Here is a 21850-nt window from a genome sequence, read left to right as displayed (position 1 = left end):
AGCCGGCAGCCGCAGGGCCTCAGGGAAGACACCAGGCTGGGCCCCCCGCGGCACAGCGGGGGCACGTCCCCCGCACTCGACTTAGGGAAGGCTGCTGGAGACTGCTGCGGCCACCCTGCTGCCGGGTTTCTGGAGGGCTTCCTGGAAGCAGCCTCCACACCAAGCCCTTGGAAGGCCCAGGCGACGGAGGAGCCGGTCAGGCAGGGGCCGAGGACGGTGAGAGGCCGGGCGGGAAGGAGCATGTCAGGCAGGGGCAGAGGACGGTGACAGGCCGGGCGGGGAGGAGCCGGTCAGGCGGGGGCCCAGGACAGTGACGGGCCTGGCCGGGGAGGAGTGCGTCAGGCAGGGGCAGAGGAGACGGGCTGGGTAAGGGGTAGGGTGACAGTTAGGGCACAATTCACAATCGCAAAGACGTGGAAGCGACCCGAGTGCCCATCCATCCAGGAGTGCATTAATAAAATGTGGCGCGTGGACACCACGGAGTGCCATTCGGCTGTGAGGAGCAGCGGTGAGAGGGCGCCTCTCGTGTTCTCCTGGCCAGAGCTGGAACCCGTTCCAGTAAGCCAGGTATCCCAAGAATGGACACACGAGCACCACGTGAGCGCGCTCACCAGCAAATTGGTACGAACGGATGGACACCTAAGTGGACGGAGAGGAATCACCTTCATCGGGTGGGTGTCGGGCGGGTGGGGGGAGGCGATGGGCATCCACATCCATTAGGAATGGGGTGGGTGCGCACCGACTGGGGGATGGGCGCACTTGAAGCTCTGACCCCAGGGGGGAGGCTTGGAGAGGGCAACTGTACCCGACCTTAACACTGGTACCCCCACAATACGCTGGAACAACATGAGAGGTATATGAATGAGAACACAGGGGGGAGGGGTGCACGGGCAACACATGTCACCTGAATACTTGTACTCCCATCATCTGCTTGAAAAGAGAGAGAAAAGAAAATGCAATCATAGAGGTAAGAGACACTTTTTAAAAATCATGAATCCGAAGAGAAAAGTAAAAGGAGGCCTGTGGAGCAGGTCTGGGTGTGACTCCGGATCCCCCAACATCAGGTGCCACCACCAAAGATTCCTGCGTGGAGCCCATAGAACCCCCAAAAGCAACGGGACGAGTTCTGGTCACATACTCCCTCAAAATGACATCCTGGCCTTCTTCTGGAACTCCCTCCCCTCTCAGACTCTCAAGGTTTTCTCCAGCGTGTCTGTTCCCACAGAGCAGACCTTTGGTCTGAGACCTGACAGTGCAGATGCCACGCATGCTGCCGCGTGGCGGCGGTGTCGCGGCTTGGGACAAGAGGAGGCCCCACGGTGCGGGCTGAGGCGCCAGGCAGCGCGGCGGGCGCTGAGGGTTGGGGTCACCCCCACCCCGGGCCGCCGCCGCGCTCCCAGAAAGGGGACAGAACAAGAGGCAAAAAAAAAAAAAAAAAAAAAGAAGCAGCCTGTGGCCCCCGGTATTCCCAGGCAGTCTCCCATCCAAGTACTGACCGGGCCCGACCCTGCTTAGCTTCCGAGACCAGACGAGATCGGGGGCGTTCAGGGTGGTGTGGCCCTAGACGGCGGCGGAGGGCGCCCCTGCCCCGCTCAAGAAGCCGAGCCTCTCTGCGCTTTCCCGCCGCCGCCGCCGCCGCCGCCGCCGCCGCCGCCGCCGCCGCCTCCCGCCCCAGGCCCCGCGCCGGGCCGGGCCTGTTGAGTTCGCCGGCCGGGTCCCGTGGGCTCCCAGGGACGGGGGTGATGGGCGGGGCGGGGCGGGGGGCTGTCTCTCTATACACACACACACACACTCACACTCACTCACACTCACACAAGATGCGCCTCCACGGCTGGACTCGCCAAGGTGGAGCCCTCCCAGCCCCCCTCGTCTCCTCGCCCGGCCTCCTTCACCTACCCGCTGCCCACCCCCAGCGCGTCGCCGCCGCTGACGCTGACTGCGCACGCGCGCGCCCTTTGACCCCAGCCAGGGGCCGCCCTCCCCCACAACCCCTTTCAGCTGTGCCCCCCCTCGCCCTGTGGGTGGGCTGCCGCCTATTCCCCCGGGCCAGGGCTGGGGCACAGCGCAAGGGGGAGGGGAGCCAGTGTATGGGGCGTCTCTCTCTGGGGATGTGTCCCATGGGTGGGGTGGGGTGGCGTGGTTTGTGGGGCGCTGAAGAAATCAGTCCCCTCCATCTCCTACCTCTGGAAAACGCCCAAGCCCGTGGAGAACCGCCGGCACCGCTTCGTGGGGGCCGGGACCCTCCTCTGTGTCCTCCTGTGGCCCGGTCCAAGGGGCCTGGGCCTGGCCGGGGCTGCATTGGACCCCGACCACCCTGGCGTGTGGACTCGCTAAAAATCGGCCATTAGATATTGGATTCCAGCTTCATTGAGGTCATTTCACTAATGAGTGCACCGGAAAGAGTTTCCTAATCCATCTGTGAGGGTGGCAACTGAAAGAGAATTTGAAAGCTGACAGAATAGGCGAGGGAAGGCATAGGAGATTTCCACACCCAGCAAGGAAGCCTTTCCCGAAATGGAAGAAAGAAACGAGCAAACAGAGACACCGGTAGCCCGCCCGGAAAAGAGTCTGCCCCCGAGAGAAAGCACCCTGACCAGGTTCACCCGTGGGTGGGTGGCGAGCTAGCGGCGTTCAGAAGAGCGAGGCCCGCAGTCTGTGCGGAAGACACCTGCACTCGGGTGTGTGTGGCGGCCCGATTCACAAGCAGCTCTAGATGTTAAACCAAGGAGAAGCCAGGGAGTTCCCAAGGCCCCAGGTGTCCTCAGCCCACGACTGGCTGCTGTGGGAATGCGAAGCCCGGCTCCTTGTCTCAGAGCGGGGTTCCCAGGAGGATCAGGCTGAAGCTGGGACTTGGCCTCAAAGTGTCCCCTCGCATGGCCACCCCCTTCCCCTTCCTGCTCCTCTACTCCTGGTGCCCCTCCATCCAGGGGCCAGACCTTAAAGAGTCACCGCAAGAGAATCCTGGTCCCAAAGGAGCCTTCTGGGGGACCGGTGCTGAGAGAGGTTGTGGGCATGGCCCGCTGGGGCTCTGCCCGACCCAGGGCTGAGAGATGCCACCTCCCAGCTCTGGGTCCCTGCAGGAAGTGTTGGCAAGCACAGGGCCAGTCCCCCAAAGGCCCAGGTGCAGGGAGCCCAGGCCAAGCAGCCTGTGGAAGAAGCCACTTGCCGTGCCACCCCGGGAACAGGACTGCAGGCCCCGGCCCTTCCCACCTCCTCCTCCTCCTCCTCCTCCCCCCCCCCGCGCCCCCCCCCCCCGGACATGGCACAGGGCTCAGAGACACCTCAGACTCTTGCTACCCAAGGTGCGAAGGGCATCAGTTGCTCCTCCAACCCCCCCCCCCGCCCAGCAGACCACGTTGTCCAGCCAGCCCCCGGGCCTCCCTGGGGTGCCCAGCACAAAAGTGCAGACACCCACCGGACCCTCAGTCTCAGCTTTCGGATGTTTTTGCCACTCTAAGGACCCGCAGGCCCGCTGGGCCTTCGGGCAGGACAGAGAGCCCCGGGATCCGACGTGGAGAGCTGCGTGTACGTACGTCCCCATCAGGAGGCGGTCCCCACCTCCGCGGCTCTCCCCTCGCGGGGAGCGGCAGCCCCAGCCGGCAGCCGCAGGGCCTCAGGGAAGACACCAGGCTGGGCCCCCCGCGGCACAGCGGGGGCACGTCCCCCGCACTCGACTTAGGGAAGGCTGCTGGAGACTGCTGCGGCCACCCTGCTGCCGGGTTTCTGGAGGGCTTCCTGGAAGCAGCCTCCACACCAAGCCCTTGGAAGGCCCAGGCGACGGAGGAGCCGGTCAGGCAGGGGCCGAGGACGGTGAGAGGCCGGGCGGGAAGGAGCATGTCAGGCAGGGGCAGAGGACGGTGACAGGCCGGGCGGGGAGGAGCCGGTCAGGCGGGGGCCCAGGACAGTGACGGGCCTGGCCGGGGAGGAGTGCGTCAGGCAGGGGCAGAGGAGACGGGCTGGGTAAGGGGTAGGGTGACAGTTAGGGCACAATTCACAATCGCAAAGACGTGGAAGCGACCCGAGTGCCCATCCATCCAGGAGTGCATTAATAAAATGTGGCGCGTGGACACCACGGAGTGCCATTCGGCTGTGAGGAGCAGCGGTGAGAGGGCGCCTCTCGTGTTCTCCTGGCCAGAGCTGGAACCCGTTCCAGTAAGCCAGGTATCCCAAGAATGGACACACGAGCACCACGTGAGCGCGCTCACCAGCAAATTGGTACGAACGGATGGACACCTAAGTGGACGGAGAGGAATCACCTTCATCGGGTGGGTGTCGGGCGGGTGGGGGGAGGCGATGGGCATCCACATCCATTAGGAATGGGGTGGGTGCGCACCGACTGGGGGATGGGCGCACTTGAAGCTCTGACCCCAGGGGGGAGGCTTGGAGAGGGCAACTGTACCCGACCTTAACACTGGTACCCCCACAATACGCTGGAACAACATGAGAGGTATATGAATGAGAACACAGGGGGGAGGGGTGCACGGGCAACACATGTCACCTGAATACTTGTACTCCCATCATCTGCTTGAAAAGAGAGAGAAAAGAAAATGCAATCATAGAGGTAAGAGACACTTTTTAAAAATCATGAATCCGAAGAGAAAAGTAAAAGGAGGCCTGTGGAGCAGGTCTGGGTGTGACTCCGGATCCCCCAACATCAGGTGCCACCACCAAAGATTCCTGCGTGGAGCCCATAGAACCCCCAAAAGCAACGGGACGAGTTCTGGTCACATACTCCCTCAAAATGACATCCTGGCCTTCTTCTGGAACTCCCTCCCCTCTCAGACTCTCAAGGTTTTCTCCAGCGTGTCTGTTCCCACAGAGCAGACCTTTGGTCTGAGACCTGACAGTGCAGATGCCACGCATGCTGCCGCGTGGCGGCGGTGTCGCGGCTTGGGACAAGAGGAGGCCCCACGGTGCGGGCTGAGGCGCCAGGCAGCGCGGCGGGCGCTGAGGGTTGGGGTCACCCCCACCCCGGGCCGCCGCCGCGCTCCCAGAAAGGGGACAGAACAAGAGGCAAAAAAAAAAAAAAAAAAAAAGAAGCAGCCTGTGGCCCCCGGTATTCCCAGGCAGTCTCCCATCCAAGTACTGACCGGGCCCGACCCTGCTTAGCTTCCGAGACCAGACGAGATCGGGGGCGTTCAGGGTGGTGTGGCCCTAGACGGCGGCGGAGGGCGCCCCTGCCCCGCTCAAGAAGCCGAGCCTCTCTGCGCTTTCCCGCCGCCGCCGCCGCCGCCGCCGCCGCCGCCGCCGCCGCCGCCTCCCGCCCCAGGCCCCGCGCCGGGCCGGGCCTGTTGAGTTCGCCGGCCGGGTCCCGTGGGCTCCCAGGGACGGGGGTGATGGGCGGGGCGGGGCGGGGGGCTGTCTCTCTATACACACACACACACACTCACACTCACTCACACTCACACAAGATGCGCCTCCACGGCTGGACTCGCCAAGGTGGAGCCCTCCCAGCCCCCCTCGTCTCCTCGCCCGGCCTCCTTCACCTACCCGCTGCCCACCCCCAGCGCGTCGCCGCCGCTGACGCTGACTGCGCACGCGCGCGCCCTTTGACCCCAGCCAGGGGCCGCCCTCCCCCACAACCCCTTTCAGCTGTGCCCCCCCTCGCCCTGTGGGTGGGCTGCCGCCTATTCCCCCGGGCCAGGGCTGGGGCACAGCGCAAGGGGGAGGGGAGCCAGTGTATGGGGCGTCTCTCTCTGGGGATGTGTCCCATGGGTGGGGTGGGGTGGCGTGGTTTGTGGGGCGCTGAAGAAATCAGTCCCCTCCATCTCCTACCTCTGGAAAACGCCCAAGCCCGTGGAGAACCGCCGGCACCGCTTCGTGGGGGCCGGGACCCTCCTCTGTGTCCTCCTGTGGCCCGGTCCAAGGGGCCTGGGCCTGGCCGGGGCTGCATTGGACCCCGACCACCCTGGCGTGTGGACTCGCTAAAAATCGGCCATTAGATATTGGATTCCAGCTTCATTGAGGTCATTTCACTAATGAGTGCACCGGAAAGAGTTTCCTAATCCATCTGTGAGGGTGGCAACTGAAAGAGAATTTGAAAGCTGACAGAATAGGCGAGGGAAGGCATAGGAGATTTCCACACCCAGCAAGGAAGCCTTTCCCGAAATGGAAGAAAGAAACGAGCAAACAGAGACACCGGTAGCCCGCCCGGAAAAGAGTCTGCCCCCGAGAGAAAGCACCCTGACCAGGTTCACCCGTGGGTGGGTGGCGAGCTAGCGGCGTTCAGAAGAGCGAGGCCCGCAGTCTGTGCGGAAGACACCTGCACTCGGGTGTGTGTGGCGGCCCGATTCACAAGCAGCTCTAGATGTTAAACCAAGGAGAAGCCAGGGAGTTCCCAAGGCCCCAGGTGTCCTCAGCCCACGACTGGCTGCTGTGGGAATGCGAAGCCCGGCTCCTTGTCTCAGAGCGGGGTTCCCAGGAGGATCAGGCTGAAGCTGGGACTTGGCCTCAAAGTGTCCCCTCGCATGGCCACCCCCTTCCCCTTCCTGCTCCTCTACTCCTGGTGCCCCTCCATCCAGGGGCCAGACCTTAAAGAGTCACCGCAAGAGAATCCTGGTCCCAAAGGAGCCTTCTGGGGGACCGGTGCTGAGAGAGGTTGTGGGCATGGCCCGCTGGGGCTCTGCCCGACCCAGGGCTGAGAGATGCCACCTCCCAGCTCTGGGTCCCTGCAGGAAGTGTTGGCAAGCACAGGGCCAGTCCCCCAAAGGCCCAGGTGCAGGGAGCCCAGGCCAAGCAGCCTGTGGAAGAAGCCACTTGCCGTGCCACCCCGGGAACAGGACTGCAGGCCCCGGCCCTTCCCACCTCCTCCTCCTCCTCCTCCTCCCCCCCCCCGCGCCCCCCCCCGGACATGGCACAGGGCTCAGAGACACCTCAGACTCTTGCTACCCAAGGTGCGAAGGGCATCAGTTGCTCCTCCAAACCCCCCCCCGCCCAGCAGACCACGTTGTCCAGCCAGCCCCCGGGCCTCCCTGGGGTGCCCAGCACAAAAGTGCAGACACCCACCGGACCCTCAGTCTCAGCTTTCGGATGTTTTTGCCACTCTAAGGACCCGCAGGCCCGCTGGGCCTTCGGGCAGGACAGAGAGCCCCGGGATCCGACGTGGAGAGCTGCGTGTACGTACGTCCCCATCAGGAGGCGGTCCCCACCTCCGCGGCTCTCCCCTCGCGGGGAGCGGCAGCCCCAGCCGGCAGCCGCAGGGCATCAGGGAAGACACCAGGCTGGGCCCCCCGCGGCACAGCGGGGGCACGTCCCCCGCACTCGACTTAGGGAAGGCTGCTGGAGACTGCTGCGGCCACCCTGCTGCCGGGTTTCTGGAGGGCTTCCTGGAAGCAGCCTCCACACCAAGCCCTTGGAAGGCCCAGGCGACGGAGGAGCCGGTCAGGCAGGGGCCGAGGACGGTGAGAGGCCGGGCGGGAAGGAGCATGTCAGGCAGGGGCAGAGGACGGTGACAGGCCGGGCGGGGAGGAGCCGGTCAGGCGGGGGCCCAGGACAGTGACGGGCCTGGCCGGGGAGGAGTGCGTCAGGCAGGGGCAGAGGAGACGGGCTGGGTAAGGGGTAGGGTGACAGTTAGGGCACAATTCACAATCGCAAAGACGTGGAAGCGACCCGAGTGCCCATCCATCCAGGAGTGCATTAATAAAATGTGGCGCGTGGACACCACGGAGTGCCATTCGGCTGTGAGGAGCAGCGGTGAGAGGGCGCCTCTCGTGTTCTCCTGGCCAGAGCTGGAACCCGTTCCAGTAAGCCAGGTATCCCAAGAATGGACACACGAGCACCACGTGAGCGCGCTCACCAGCAAATTGGTACGAACGGATGGACACCTAAGTGGACGGAGAGGAATCACCTTCATCGGGTGGGTGTCGGGCGGGTGGGGGGAGGCGATGGGCATCCACATCCATTAGGAATGGGGTGGGTGCGCACCGACTGGGGGATGGGCGCACTTGAAGCTCTGACCCCAGGGGGGAGGCTTGGAGAGGGCAACTGTACCCCGACCTTAACACTGGTACCCCCACAATACGCTGGAACAACATGAGAGGTATATGAATGAGAACACAGGGGGGAGGGGTGCACGGGCAACACATGTCACCTGAATACTTGTACTCCCATCATCTGCTTGAAAAGAGAGAGAAAAGAAAATGCAATCATAGAGGTAAGAGACACTTTTTAAAAATCATGAATCCGAAGAGAAAAGTAAAAGGAGGCCTGTGGAGCAGGTCTGGGTGTGACTCCGGATCCCCCAACATCAGGTGCCACCACCAAAGATTCCTGCGTGGAGCCCATAGAACCCCCAAAAGCAACGGGACGAGTTCTGGTCACATACTCCCTCAAAATGACATCCTGGCCTTCTTCTGGAACTCCCTCCCCTCTCAGACTCTCAAGGTTTTCTCCAGCGTGTCTGTTCCCACAGAGCAGACCTTTGGTCTGAGACCTGACAGTGCAGATGCCACGCATGCTGCCGCGTGGCGGCGGTGTCGCGGCTTGGGACAAGAGGAGGCCCCACGGTGCGGGCTGAGGCGCCAGGCAGCGCGGCGGGCGCTGAGGGTTGGGGTCACCCCCACCCCGGGCCGCCGCCGCGCTCCCAGAAAGGGGACAGAACAAGAGGCAAAAAAAAAAAAAAAAAAAAAGAAGCAGCCTGTGGCCCCCGGTATTCCCAGGCAGTCTCCCATCCAAGTACTGACCGGGCCCGACCCTGCTTAGCTTCCGAGACCAGACGAGATCGGGGGCGTTCAGGGTGGTGTGGCCCTAGACGGCGGCGGAGGGCGCCCCTGCCCCGCTCAAGAAGCCGAGCCTCTCTGCGCTTTCCCGCCGCCGCCGCCGCCGCCGCCGCCGCCGCCGCCGCCGCCGCCTCCCGCCCCAGGCCCCGCGCCGGGCCGGGCCTGTTGAGTTCGCCGGCCGGGTCCCGTGGGCTCCCAGGGACGGGGGTGATGGGCGGGGCGGGGCGGGGGGCTGTCTCTCTATACACACACACACACACTCACACTCACTCACACTCACACAAGATGCGCCTCCACGGCTGGACTCGCCAAGGTGGAGCCCTCCCAGCCCCCCTCGTCTCCTCGCCCGGCCTCCTTCACCTACCCGCTGCCCACCCCCAGCGCGTCGCCGCCGCTGACGCTGACTGCGCACGCGCGCGCCCTTTGACCCCAGCCAGGGGCCGCCCTCCCCCACAACCCCTTTCAGCTGTGCCCCCCCTCGCCCTGTGGGTGGGCTGCCGCCTATTCCCCCGGGCCAGGGCTGGGGCACAGCGCAAGGGGGAGGGGAGCCAGTGTATGGGGCGTCTCTCTCTGGGGATGTGTCCCATGGGTGGGGTGGGGTGGCGTGGTTTGTGGGGCGCTGAAGAAATCAGTCCCCTCCATCTCCTACCTCTGGAAAACGCCCAAGCCCGTGGAGAACCGCCGGCACCGCTTCGTGGGGGCCGGGACCCTCCTCTGTGTCCTCCTGTGGCCCGGTCCAAGGGGCCTGGGCCTGGCCGGGGCTGCATTGGACCCCGACCACCCTGGCGTGTGGACTCGCTAAAAATCGGCCATTAGATATTGGATTCCAGCTTCATTGAGGTCATTTCACTAATGAGTGCACCGGAAAGAGTTTCCTAATCCATCTGTGAGGGTGGCAACTGAAAGAGAATTTGAAAGCTGACAGAATAGGCGAGGGAAGGCATAGGAGATTTCCACACCCAGCAAGGAAGCCTTTCCCGAAATGGAAGAAAGAAACGAGCAAACAGAGACACCGGTAGCCCGCCCGGAAAAGAGTCTGCCCCCGAGAGAAAGCACCCTGACCAGGTTCACCCGTGGGTGGGTGGCGAGCTAGCGGCGTTCAGAAGAGCGAGGCCCGCAGTCTGTGCGGAAGACACCTGCACTCGGGTGTGTGTGGCGGCCCGATTCACAAGCAGCTCTAGATGTTAAACCAAGGAGAAGCCAGGGAGTTCCCAAGGCCCCAGGTGTCCTCAGCCCACGACTGGCTGCTGTGGGAATGCGAAGCCCGGCTCCTTGTCTCAGAGCGGGGTTCCCAGGAGGATCAGGCTGAAGCTGGGACTTGGCCTCAAAGTGTCCCCTCGCATGGCCACCCCCTTCCCCTTCCTGCTCCTCTACTCCTGGTGCCCCTCCATCCAGGGGCCAGACCTTAAAGAGTCACCGCAAGAGAATCCTGGTCCCAAAGGAGCCTTCTGGGGGACCGGTGCTGAGAGAGGTTGTGGGCATGGCCCGCTGGGGCTCTGCCCGACCCAGGGCTGAGAGATGCCACCTCCCAGCTCTGGGTCCCTGCAGGAAGTGTTGGCAAGCACAGGGCCAGTCCCCCAAAGGCCCAGGTGCAGGGAGCCCAGGCCAAGCAGCCTGTGGAAGAAGCCACTTGCCGTGCCACCCCGGGAACAGGACTGCAGGCCCCGGCCCTTCCCACCTCCTCCTCCTCCTCCTCCTCCCCCCCCCCGCGCCCCCCCCCGGACATGGCACAGGGCTCAGAGACACCTCAGACTCTTGCTACCCAAGGTGCAAAGGGCATCAGTTGCTCCTCCAAACCCCCCCCCGCCCAGCAGACCACGTTGTCCAGCCAGCCCCCGGGCCTCCCTGGGGTGCCCAGCACAAAAGTGCAGACACCCACCGGACCCTCAGTCTCAGCTTTCGGATGTTTTTGCCACTCTAAGGACCCGCAGGCCCGCTGGGCCTTCGGGCAGGACAGAGAGCCCCGGGATCCGACGTGGAGAGCTGCGTGTACGTACGTCCCCATCAGGAGGCGGTCCCCACCTCCGCGGCTCTCCCCTCGCGGGGAGCGGCAGCCCCAGCCGGCAGCCGCAGGGCATCAGGGAAGACACCAGGCTGGGCCCCCCGCGGCACAGCGGGGGCACGTCCCCCGCACTCGACTTAGGGAAGGCTGCTGGAGACTGCTGCGGCCACCCTGCTGCCGGGTTTCTGGAGGGCTTCCTGGAAGCAGCCTCCACACCAAGCCCTTGGAAGGCCCAGGCGACGGAGGAGCCGGTCAGGCAGGGGCCGAGGACGGTGAGAGGCCGGGCGGGAAGGAGCATGTCAGGCAGGGGCAGAGGACGGTGACAGGCCGGGCGGGGAGGAGCCGGTCAGGCGGGGGCCCAGGACAGTGACGGGCCTGGCCGGGGAGGAGTGCGTCAGGCAGGGGCAGAGGAGACGGGCTGGGTAAGGGGTAGGGTGACAGTTAGGGCACAATTCACAATCGCAAAGACGTGGAAGCGACCCGAGTGCCCATCCATCCAGGAGTGCATTAATAAAATGTGGCGCGTGGACACCACGGAGTGCCATTCGGCTGTGAGGAGCAGCGGTGAGAGGGCGCCTCTCGTGTTCTCCTGGCCAGAGCTGGAACCCGTTCCAGTAAGCCAGGTATCCCAAGAATGGACACACGAGCACCACGTGAGCGCGCTCACCAGCAAATTGGTACGAACGGATGGACACCTAAGTGGACGGAGAGGAATCACCTTCATCGGGTGGGTGTCGGGCGGGTGGGGGGAGGCGATGGGCATCCACATCCATTAGGAATGGGGTGGGTGCGCACCGACTGGGGGATGGGCGCACTTGAAGCTCTGACCCCAGGGGGGAGGCTTGGAGAGGGCAACTGTACCCGACCTTAACACTGGTACCCCCACAATACGCTGGAACAACATGAGAGGTATATGAATGAGAACACAGGGGGGAGGGGTGCACGGGCAACACATGTCACCTGAATACTTGTACTCCCATCATCTGCTTGAAAAGAGAGAGAAAAGAAAATGCAATCATAGAGGTAAGAGACACTTTTTAAAAATCATGAATCCGAAGAGAAAAGTAAAAGGAGGCCTGTGGAGCAGGTCTGGGTGTGACTCCGGATCCCCCAACATCAGGTGCCACCACCAAAGATTCCTGCGTGGAGCCCATAGAACCCCCAAAAGCAACGGGACGAGTTCTGGTCACATACTCCCTCAAAATGACATCCTGGCCTTCTTCTGGAACTCCCTCCCCTCTCAGACTCTCAAGGTTTTCTCCAGCGTGTCGGTTCCCACAGAGCAGACCTTTGGTCTGAGACCTGACAGTCCAGATGCCACGCATGCTGCCGCGTGGCGGCGGTGTCGCGGCTTGGGACAAGAGGAGGCCCCACGGTGCGGGCTGGGGCGCCAGGCAGCGCGGCGGGCGCTGAGGGTTGGGGTCACCCCCACCCCGGGCCGCCGCCGCGCTCCCAGAAAGGGGACAGAACAAGAGGCAAAAAAAAAAAAAAAAAGAAGCAGCCTGTGGCCCCCGGTATTCCCAGGCGGTCTCCCATCCAAGTACTGACCGGGCCCGACCCTGCTTAGCTTCCGAGACCAGACGAGATCGGGGGCGTTCAGGGTGGTGTGGCCCTAGACGGCGGCGGAGGGCGCCCCTGCCCCGCTCAAGAAGCCGAGCCTCTCTGCGCTTTCCCGCCGCCGCCGCCGCCGCCGCCGCCGCCGCCGCCGCCGCCGCCGCCTCCCGCCCCAGGCCCCGCGCCGGGCCGGGCCTGTTGAGTTCGCCGGCCGGGTCCCGTGGGCTCCCAGGGACGGGGGTGATGGGCGGGGCGGGGCGGGGGGCTGTCTCTCTATACACACACACACACACTCACACTCACTCACACTCACACAAGATGCGCCTCCACGGCTGGACTCGCCAAGGTGGAGCCCTCCCAGCCCCCCTCGTCTCCTCGCCCGGCCTCCTTCACCTACCCGCTGCCCACCCCCAGCGCGTCGCCGCCGCTGACGCTGACTGCGCACGCGCGCGCCCTTTGACCCCAGCCAGGGGCCGCCCTCCCCCACAACCCCTTTCAGCTGTGCCCCCCCTCGCCCTGTGGGTGGGCTGCCGCCTATTCCCCCGGGCCAGGGCTGGGGCACAGCGCAAGGGGGAGGGGAGCCAGTGTATGGGGCGTCTCTCTCTGGGGATGTGTCCCATGGGTGGGGTGGGGTGGCGTGGTTTGTGGGGCGCTGAAGAAATCAGTCCCCTCCATCTCCTACCTCTGGAAAACGCCCAAGCCCGTGGAGAACCGCCGGCACCGCTTCGTGGGGGCCGGGACCCTCCTCTGTGTCCTCCTGTGGCCCGGTCCAAGGGGCCTGGGCCTGGCCGGGGCTGCATTGGACCCCGACCACCCTGGCGTGTGGACTCGCTAAAAATCGGCCATTAGATATTGGATTCCAGCTTCATTGAGGTCATTTCACTAATGAGTGCACCGGAAAGAGTTTCCTAATCCATCTGTGAGGGTGGCAACTGAAAGAGAATTTGAAAGCTGACAGAATAGGCGAGGGAAGGCATAGGAGATTTCCACACCCAGCAAGGAAGCCTTTCCCGAAATGGAAGAAAGAAACGAGCAAACAGAGACACCGGTAGCCCGCCCGGAAAAGAGTCTGCCCCCGAGAGAAAGCACCCTGACCAGGTTCACCCGTGGGTGGGTGGCGAGCTAGCGGCGTTCAGAAGAGCGAGGCCCGCAGTCTGTGCGGAAGACACCTGCACTCGGGTGTGTGTGGCGGCCCGATTCACAAGCAGCTCTAGATGTTAAACCAAGGAGAAGCCAGGGAGTTCCCAAGGCCCCAGGTGTCCTCAGCCCACGACTGGCTGCTGTGGGAATGCGAAGCCCGGCTCCTTGTCTCAGAGCGGGGTTCCCAGGAGGATCAGGCTGAAGCTGGGACTTGGCCTCAAAGTGTCCCCTCGCATGGCCACCCCCTTCCCCTTCCTGCTCCTCTACTCCTGGTGCCCCTCCATCCAGGGGCCAGACCTTAAAGAGTCACCGCAAGAGAATCCTGGTCCCAAAGGAGCCTTCTGGGGGACCGGTGCTGAGAGAGGTTGTGGGCATGGCCCGCTGGGGCTCTGCCCGACCCAGGGCTGAGAGATGCCACCTCCCAGCTCTGGGTCCCTGCAGGAAGTGTTGGCAAGCACAGGGCCAGTCCCCCAAAGGCCCAGGTGCAGGGAGCCCAGGCCAAGCAGCCTGTGGAAGAAGCCACTTGCCGTGCCACCCCGGGAACAGGACTGCAGGCCCCGGCCCTTCCCACCTCCTCCTCCTCCTCCTCCTCCCCCCCCCCCGCGCCCCCCCCCGACATGGCACAGGGCTCAGAGACACCTCAGACTCTTGCTACCCAAGGTGCGAAGGGCATCAGTTGCTCCTCCAACCCCCCCCCGGCCAGCAGACCACGTTGTCCAGCCAGCCCCCGGGCCTCCCTGGGGTGCCCAGCACAAAAGTGCAGACACCCACCGGACCCTCAGTCTCAGCTTTCAGATGTTTTTGCCACTCTAAGGACCCGCAGGCCCGCTGGGCCTTCGGGCAGGACAGAGAGCCCCGGGATCCGACGTGGAGAGCTGCGTGTACGTACGTCCCCATCAGGAGGCGGTCCCCACCTCCGCGGCTCTCCCCTCGCGGGGAGCGGCAGCCCCAGCCGGCAGCCGCAGGGCATCAGGGAAGACACCAGGCTGGGCCCCCCGCGGCACAGCGGGGGCACGTCCCCCGCACTCGACTTAGGGAAGGCTGCTGGAGACTGCTGCGGCCACCCTGCTGCCGGGTTTCTGGAGGGCTTCCTGGAAGCAGCCTCCACACCAAGCCCTTGGAAGGCCCAGGCGACGGAGGAGCCGGTCAGGCAGGGGCCGAGGACGGTGAGAGGCCGGGCGGGAAGGAGCATGTCAGGCAGGGGCAGAGGACGGTGACAGGCCGGGCGGGGAGGAGCCGGTCAGGCGGGGGCCCAGGACAGTGACGGGCCTGGCCGGGGAGGAGTGCGTCAGGCAGGGGCAGAGGAGACGGGCTGGGTAAGGGGTAGAGTGACAGTTAGGGCACAATTCACAATCGCAAAGACGTGGAAGCGACCCGAGTGCCCATCCATCCAGGAGTGCATTAATAAAATGTGGCGCGTGGACACCACGGAGTGCCATTCGGCTGTGAGGAGCAGCGGTGAGAGGGCGCCTCTCGTGTTCTCCTGGCCAGAGCTGGAACCCGTTCCAGTAAGCCAGGTATCCCAAGAATGGACACACGAGCACCACGTGAGCGCGCTCACCAGCAAATTGGTACGAACGGATGGACACCTAAGTGGACGGAGAGGAATCACCTTCATCGGGTGGGTGTCGGGCGGGTGGGGGGAGGCGATGGGCATCCACATCCATTAGGAATGGGGTGGGTGCGCACCGACTGGGGGATGGGCGCACTTGAAGCTCTGACCCCAGGGGGGAGGCTTGGAGAGGGCAACTGTACCCGACCTTAACACTGGTACCCCCACAATACGCTGGAACAACATGAGAGGTATATGAATGAGAACACAGGGGGGAGGGGTGCACGGGCAACACATGTCACCTGAATACTTGTACTCCCATCATCTGCTTGAAAAGAGAGAGAAAAGAAAATGCAATCATAGAGGTAAGAGACACTTTTTAAAAATCATGAATCCGAAGAGAAAAGTAAAAGGAGGCCTGTGGAGCAGGTCTGGGTGTGACTCCGGATCCCCCAACATCAGGTGCCACCACCAAAGATTCCTGCGTGGAGCCCATAGAACCCCCAAAAGCAACGGGACGAGTTCTGGTCACATACTCCCTCAAAATGACATCCTGGCCTTCTTCTGGAACTCCCTCCCCTCTCAGACTCTCAAGGTTTTCTCCAGCGTGTCTGTTCCCACAGAGCAGACCTTTGGTCTGAGACCTGACAGTGCAGATGCCACGCATGCTGCCGCGTGGCGGCGGTGTCGCGGCTTGGGACAAGAGGAGGCCCCACGGTGCGGGCTGAGGCGCCAGGCAGCGCGGCGGGCGCTGAGGGTTGGGGTCACCCCCACCCCGGGCCGCCGCCGCGCTCCCAGAAAGGGGACAGAACAAGAGGCAAAAAAAAAAAAAAAAAAAAAGAAGCAGCCTGTGGCCCCCGGTATTCCCAGGCGGTCTCCCATCCAAGTACTGACCGGGCCCGACCCTGCTTAGCTTCCGAGACCAGACGAGATCGGGGGGCGTTCAGGGTGGTGTGGCCCTAGACGGCGGCGGAGGGCGCCCCTGCCCCGCTCAAGAAGCCGAGCCTCTCTGCGCTTTCCCCCCGCCGCCGCCGCCGCCGCCGCCGCCGCCGCCGCCGCCGCCGCCGCCGCCGCCGCCGCCGCCGCCGCCGCCGCCGCCGCCGCCTCCCGCCCCAGGCCCCGCGCCGGGCCGGGCCTGTTGAGTTCGCCGGCCGGGTCCCGTGGGCTCCCAGGGACGGGGGTGATGGGCGGGGCGGGGCGGGGGGCTGTCTCTCTATACACACACACACACACTCACACTCACTCACACTCACACAAGATGCGCCTCCACGGCTGGACTCGCCAAGGTGGAGCCCTCCCAGCCCCCCTCGTCTCCTCGCCCGGCCTCCTTCACCTACCCGCTGCCCACCCCCAGCGCGTCGCCGCCGCTGACGCTGACTGCGCACGCGTGCGCCCTTTGACCCCAGCCAGGGGCCGCCCTCCCCCACAACCCCTTTCAGCTGTGCCCCCCCTCGCCCTGTGGGTGGGCTGCCGCCTATTCCCCCGGGCCAGGGCTGGGGCACAGCGCAAGGGGGAGGGGAGCCAGTGTATGGGGCGTCTCTCTCTGGGGATGTGTCCCATGGGTGGGGTGGGGTGGCGTGGTTTGTGGGGCGCTGAAGAAATCAGTCCCCTCCATCTCCTACCTCTGGAAAACGCCCAAGCCCGTGGAGAACCGCCGGCACCGCTTCGTGGGGGCCGGGACCCTCCTCTGTGTCCTCCTGTGGCCCGGTCCAAGGGGCCTGGGCCTGGCCGGGGCTGCATTGGACCCCGACCACCCTGGCGTGTGGACTCGCTAAAAATCGGCCATTTGATATTGGATTCCAGCTTCATTGAGGTCATTTCACTAATGAGTGCACCGGAAAGAGTTTCCTAATCCATCTGTGAGGGTGGCAACTGAAAGAGAATTTGAAAGCTGACAGAATAGGCGAGGGAAGGCATAGGAGATTTCCACACCCAGCAAGGAAGCCTTTCCCGAAATGGAAGAAAGAAACGAGCAAACAGAGACACCGGTAGCCCGCCCGGAAAAGAGTCTGCCCCCGAGAGAAAGCACCCTGACCAGGTTCACCCGTGGGTGGGTGGCGAGCTAGCGGCGTTCAGAAGAGCGAGGCCCGCAGTCTGTGCGGAAGACACCTGCACTCGGGTGTGTGTGGCGGCCCGATTCACAAGCAGCTCTAGATGTTAAACCAAGGAGAAGCCAGGGAGTTCCCAAGGCCCCAGGTGTCCTCAGCCCACGACTGGCTGCTGTGGGAATGCGAAGCCCGGCTCCTTGTCTCAGAGCGGGGTTCCCAGGAGGATCAGGCTGAAGCTGGGACTTGGCCTCAAAGTGTCCCCTCGCATGGCCACCCCCTTCCCCTTCCTGCTCCTCTACTCCTGGTGCCCCTCCATCCAGGGGCCAGACCTTAAAGAGTCACCGCAAGAGAATCCTGGTCCCAAAGGAGCCTTCTGGGGGACCGGTGCTGAGAGAGGTTGTGGGCATGGCCCGCTGGGGCTCTGCCCGACCCAGGGCTGAGAGATGCCACCTCCCAGCTCTGGGTCCCTGCAGGAAGTGTTGGCAAGCACAGGGCCAGTCCCCCAAAGGCCCAGGTACAGGGAGCCCAGGCCAAGCAGCCTGTGGAAGAAGCCACTTGCCGTGCCACCCCGGGAACAGGACTGCAGGCCCCGGCCCTTCCCACCTCCTCCTCCTCCTCCTCCTCCCCCCCCCCCGCGCCCCCCCCCGGACATGGCACAGGGCTCAGAGACACCTCAGACTCTTGCTACCCAAGGTGCAAAGGGCATCAGTTGCTCCTCCAAACCCCCCCCCCGCCCAGCAGACCACGTTGTCCAGCCAGCCCCCGGGCCTCCCTGGGGTGCCCAGCACAAAAGTGCAGACACCCACCGGACCCTCAGTCTCAGCTTTCGGATGTTTTTGCCACTCTAAGGACCCGCAGGCCCGCTGGGCCTTCGGGCAGGACAGAGAGCCCCGGGATCCGACGTGGAGAGCTGCGTGTACGTGTACGTACGTCCCCATCAGGAGGCGGTCCCCACCTCCGCGGCTCTCCCCTTGCGGGGAGCGGCAGCCCCAGCCGGCAGCCACAGGGCCTCAGGGAAGACACCAGGCTGGGCCCCCCGCGGCACACTCGACTTAGGGAAGGCTGCTGGAGACTGCTGCGGCCACCCTGCTGCCGGGTTTCTGGAGGGCTTCCTGGAAGCAGCCTCCACACCAAGCCCTTGGAAGGCCCAGGCGACGGAGGAGCCGGTCAGGCAGGGGCCGAGGACGGTGAGAGGCCGGGCGGGAAGGAGCATGTCAGGCAGGGGCAGAGGACGGTGACAGGCCGGGCGGGGAGGAGCCGGTCAGGCGGGGGCCCAGGACAGTGACGGGCCTGGCCGGGGAGGAGTGCGTCAGGCAGGGGCAGAGGAGACGGGCTGGGTAAGGGGTAGGGTGACAGTTAGGGCACAATTCACAATCGCAAAGACGTGGAAGCGACCCGAGTGCCCATCCATCCAGGAGTGCATTAATAAAATGTGGCGCGTGGACACCACGGAGTGCCATTCGGCTGTGAGGAGCAGCGGTGAGAGGGCGCCTCTCGTGTTCTCCTGGCCAGAGCTGGAACCCGTTCCAGTAAGCCAGGTATCCCAAGAATGGACACACGAGCACCACGTGAGCGCGCTCACCAGCAAATTGGTACGAACGGATGGACACCTAAGTGGACGGAGAGGAATCACCTTCATCGGGTGGGTGTCGGGCGGGTGGGGGGAGGCGATGGGCATCCACATCCATTAGGAATGGGGTGGGTGCGCACCGACTGGGGGATGGGCGCACTTGAAGCTCTGACCCCAGGGGGGAGGCTTGGAGAGGGCAACTGTACCCGACCTTAACACTGGTACCCCCACAATACGCTGGAACAACATGAGAGGTATATGAATGAGAACACAGGGGGGAGGGGTGCACGGGCAACACATGTCACCTGAATACTTGTACTCCCATCATCTGCTTGAAAAGAGAGAGAAAAGAAAATGCAATCATAGAGGTAAGAGACACTTTTTAAAAATCATGAATCCGAAGAGAAAAGTAAAAGGAGGCCTGTGGAGCAGGTCTGGGTGTGACTCCGGATCCCCCAACATCAGGTGCCACCACCAAAGATTCCTGCGTGGAGCCCATAGAACCCCCAAAAGCAACGGGACGAGTTCTGGTCACATACTCCCTCAAAATGACATCCTGGCCTTCTTCTGGAACTCCCTCCCCTCTCAGACTCTCAAGGTTTTCTCCAGCGTGTCTGTTCCCACAGAGCAGACCTTTGGTCTGAGACCTGACAGTGCAGATGCCACGCATGCTGCCGCGTGGCGGCGGTGTCGCGGCTTGGGACAAGAGGAGGCCCCACGGTGCGGGCTGAGGCGCCAGGCAGCGCGGCGGGCGCTGAGGGTTGGGGTCACCCCCACCCCGGGCCGCCGCCGCGCTCCCAGAAAGGGGACAGAACAAGAGGCAAAAAAAAAAAAAAAAAAAAAAAAGAAGCAGCCTGTGGCCCCCGGTATTCCCAGGCAGTCTCCCATCCAACTACTGACCGGGCCCGACCCTGCTTAGCTTCCGAGACCAGACGAGATCGGGGGCGTTCAGGGTGGTGTGGCCCTAGACGGCGGCGGAGGGCGCCCCTGCCCCGCTCAAGAAGCCGAGCCTCTCTGCGCTTTCCCCCCGCCGCCGCCGCCGCCGCCGCCGCCGCCGCCGCCGCCGCCGCCTCCCGCCCCAGGCCCCGCGCCGGGCCGGGCCTGTTGAGTTCGCCGGCCGGGTCCCGTGGGCTCCCAGGGACGGGGGTGATGGGCGGGGCGGGGCGGGGGGCTGTCTCTCTATACACACACACACACACTCACACTCACTCACACTCACACAAGATGCGCCTCCACGGCTGGACTCGCCAAGGTGGAGCCCTCCCAGCCCCCCTCGTCTCCTCGCCCGGCCTCCTTCACCTACCCGCTGCCCACCCCCAGCGCGTCGCCGCCGCTGACGCTGACTGCGCACGCGCGCGCCCTTTGACCCCAGCCAGGGGCCGCCCTCCCCCACAACCCCTTTCAGCTGTGCCCCCCCTCGCCCTGTGGGTGGGCTGCCGCCTATTCCCCCGGGCCAGGGCTGGGGCACAGCGCAAGGGGGAGGGGAGCCAGTGTATGGGGCGTCTCTCTCTGGGGATGTGTCCCATGGGTGGGGTGGGGTGGCGTGGTTTGTGGGGCGCTGAAGAAATCAGTCCCCTCCATCTCCTACCTCTGGAAAACGCCCAAGCCCGTGGAGAACCGCCGGCACCGCTTCGTGGGGGCCGGGACCCTCCTCTGTGTCCTCCTGTGGCCCGGTCCAAGGGGCCTGGGCCTGGCCGGGGCTGCATTGGACCCCGACCACCCTGGCGTGTGGACTCGCTAAAAATCGGCCATTTGATATTGGATTCCAGCTTCATTGAGGTCATTTCACTAATGAGTGCACCGGAAAGAGTTTCCTAATCCATCTGTGAGGGTGGCAACTGAAAGAGAATTTGAAAGCTGACAGAATAGGCGAGGGAAGGCATAGGAGATTTCCACACCCAGCAAGGAAGCCTTTCCCGAAATGGAAGAAAGAAACGAGCAAACAGAGACACCGGTAGCCCGCCCGGAAAAGAGTCTGCCCCCGAGAGAAAGCACCCTGACCAGGTTCACCCGTGGGTGGGTGGCGAGCTAGCGGCGTTCAGAAGAGCGAGGCCCGCAGTCTGTGCGGAAGACACCTGCACTCGGGTGTGTGTGGCGGCCCGATTCACAAGCAGCTCTAGATGTTAAACCAAGGAGAAGCCAGGGAGTTCCCAAGGCCCCAGGTGTCCTCAGCCCACGACTGGCTGCTGTGGGAATGCGAAGCCCGGCTCCTTGTCTCAGAGCGGGGTTCCCAGGAGGATCAGGCTGAAGCTGGGACTTGGCCTCAAAGTGTCCCCTCGCATGGCCACCCCCTTCCCCTTCCTGCTCCTCTACTCCTGGTGCCCCTCCATCCAGGGGCCAGACCTTAAAGAGTCACCGCAAGAGAATCCTGGTCCCAAAGGAGCCTTCTGGGGGACCGGTGCTGAGAGAGGTTGTGGGCATGGCCCGCTGGGGCTCTGCCCGACCCAGGGCTGAGAGATGCCACCTCCCAGCTCTGGGTCCCTGCAGGAAGTGTTGGCAAGCACAGGGCCAGTCCCCCAAAGGCCCAGGTACAGGGAGCCCAGGCCAAGCAGCCTGTGGAAGAAGCCACTTGCCGTGCCACCCCGGGAACAGGACTGCAGGCCCCGGCCCTTCCCACCTCCTCCTCCTCCTCCTCCTCCCCCCCCCCGCGCCCCCCCCGGACATGGCACAGGGCTCAGAGACACCTCAGACTCTTGCTACCCAAGGTGCAAAGGGCATCAGTTGCTCCTCCAAACCCCCCCCCCGCCCAGCAGACCACGTTGTCCAGCCAGCCCCCGGGCCTCCCTGGGGTGCCCAGCACAAAAGTGCAGACACCCACCGGACCCTCAGTCTCAGCTTTCGGATGTTTTTGCCACTCTAAGGACCCGCAGGCCCGCTGGGCCTTCGGGCAGGACAGAGAGCCCCGGGATCCGACGTGGAGAGCTGCGTGTACGTGTACGTACGTCCCCATCAGGAGGCGGCTCTCCCCTTGCGGGGAGCGGCAGCCCCAGCCGGCAGCCACAGGGCCTCAGGGAAGACACCAGGCTGGGCCCCCCGCGGCACAGCGGGGGCACGTCCCCCGCACTCGACTTAGGGAAGGCTGCTGGAGACTGCTGCGGCCACCCTGCTGCCGGGTTTCTGGAGGGCTTCCTGGAAGCAGCCTCCACACCAAGCCCTTGGAAGGCCCAGGCGACGGAGGAGCCGGTCAGGCAGGGGCCGAGGACGGTGAGAGGCCGGGCGGGAAGGAGCATGTCAGGCAGGGGCAGAGGACGGTGACAGGCCGGGCGG

General features: G+C 64.2%; 6 pseudogenes; all 6 read right to left on the bottom strand.

Moving 5' to 3' along the window:
- Window positions 1-1447: 1447 nt before the first annotated feature.
- On the bottom strand, window positions 1448-1566 carry LOC142876087 (uncharacterized; annotated as a pseudogene).
- A 3475-nt stretch (window positions 1567-5041) lies between these two features.
- Window positions 5042-5160, bottom strand: LOC142876086 (uncharacterized; annotated as a pseudogene).
- Window positions 5161-8632: 3472 nt separating this feature from the next.
- LOC142876084 (uncharacterized) lies at window positions 8633-8751 on the bottom strand (annotated as a pseudogene).
- A 3467-nt stretch (window positions 8752-12218) lies between these two features.
- LOC142875877 (uncharacterized) lies at window positions 12219-12337 on the bottom strand (annotated as a pseudogene).
- Window positions 12338-15810: 3473 nt separating this feature from the next.
- On the bottom strand, window positions 15811-15930 carry LOC142876223 (uncharacterized; annotated as a pseudogene).
- Window positions 15931-19434: 3504 nt separating this feature from the next.
- Window positions 19435-19553, bottom strand: LOC142876288 (uncharacterized; annotated as a pseudogene).
- Window positions 19554-21850: the final 2297 nt, after the last annotated feature.

The sequence above is a fragment of the Microcebus murinus genome, chromosome 14 (assembly GCF_040939455.1).
Source record: "Microcebus murinus isolate Inina chromosome 14, M.murinus_Inina_mat1.0, whole genome shotgun sequence".
NCBI classification, from domain to species: Eukaryota; Metazoa; Chordata; class Mammalia; order Primates; family Cheirogaleidae; genus Microcebus; species Microcebus murinus.
Note: the sequence above shows the minus strand (reverse complement) of the source record. Positions and strands in the feature narration are given on the sequence as shown.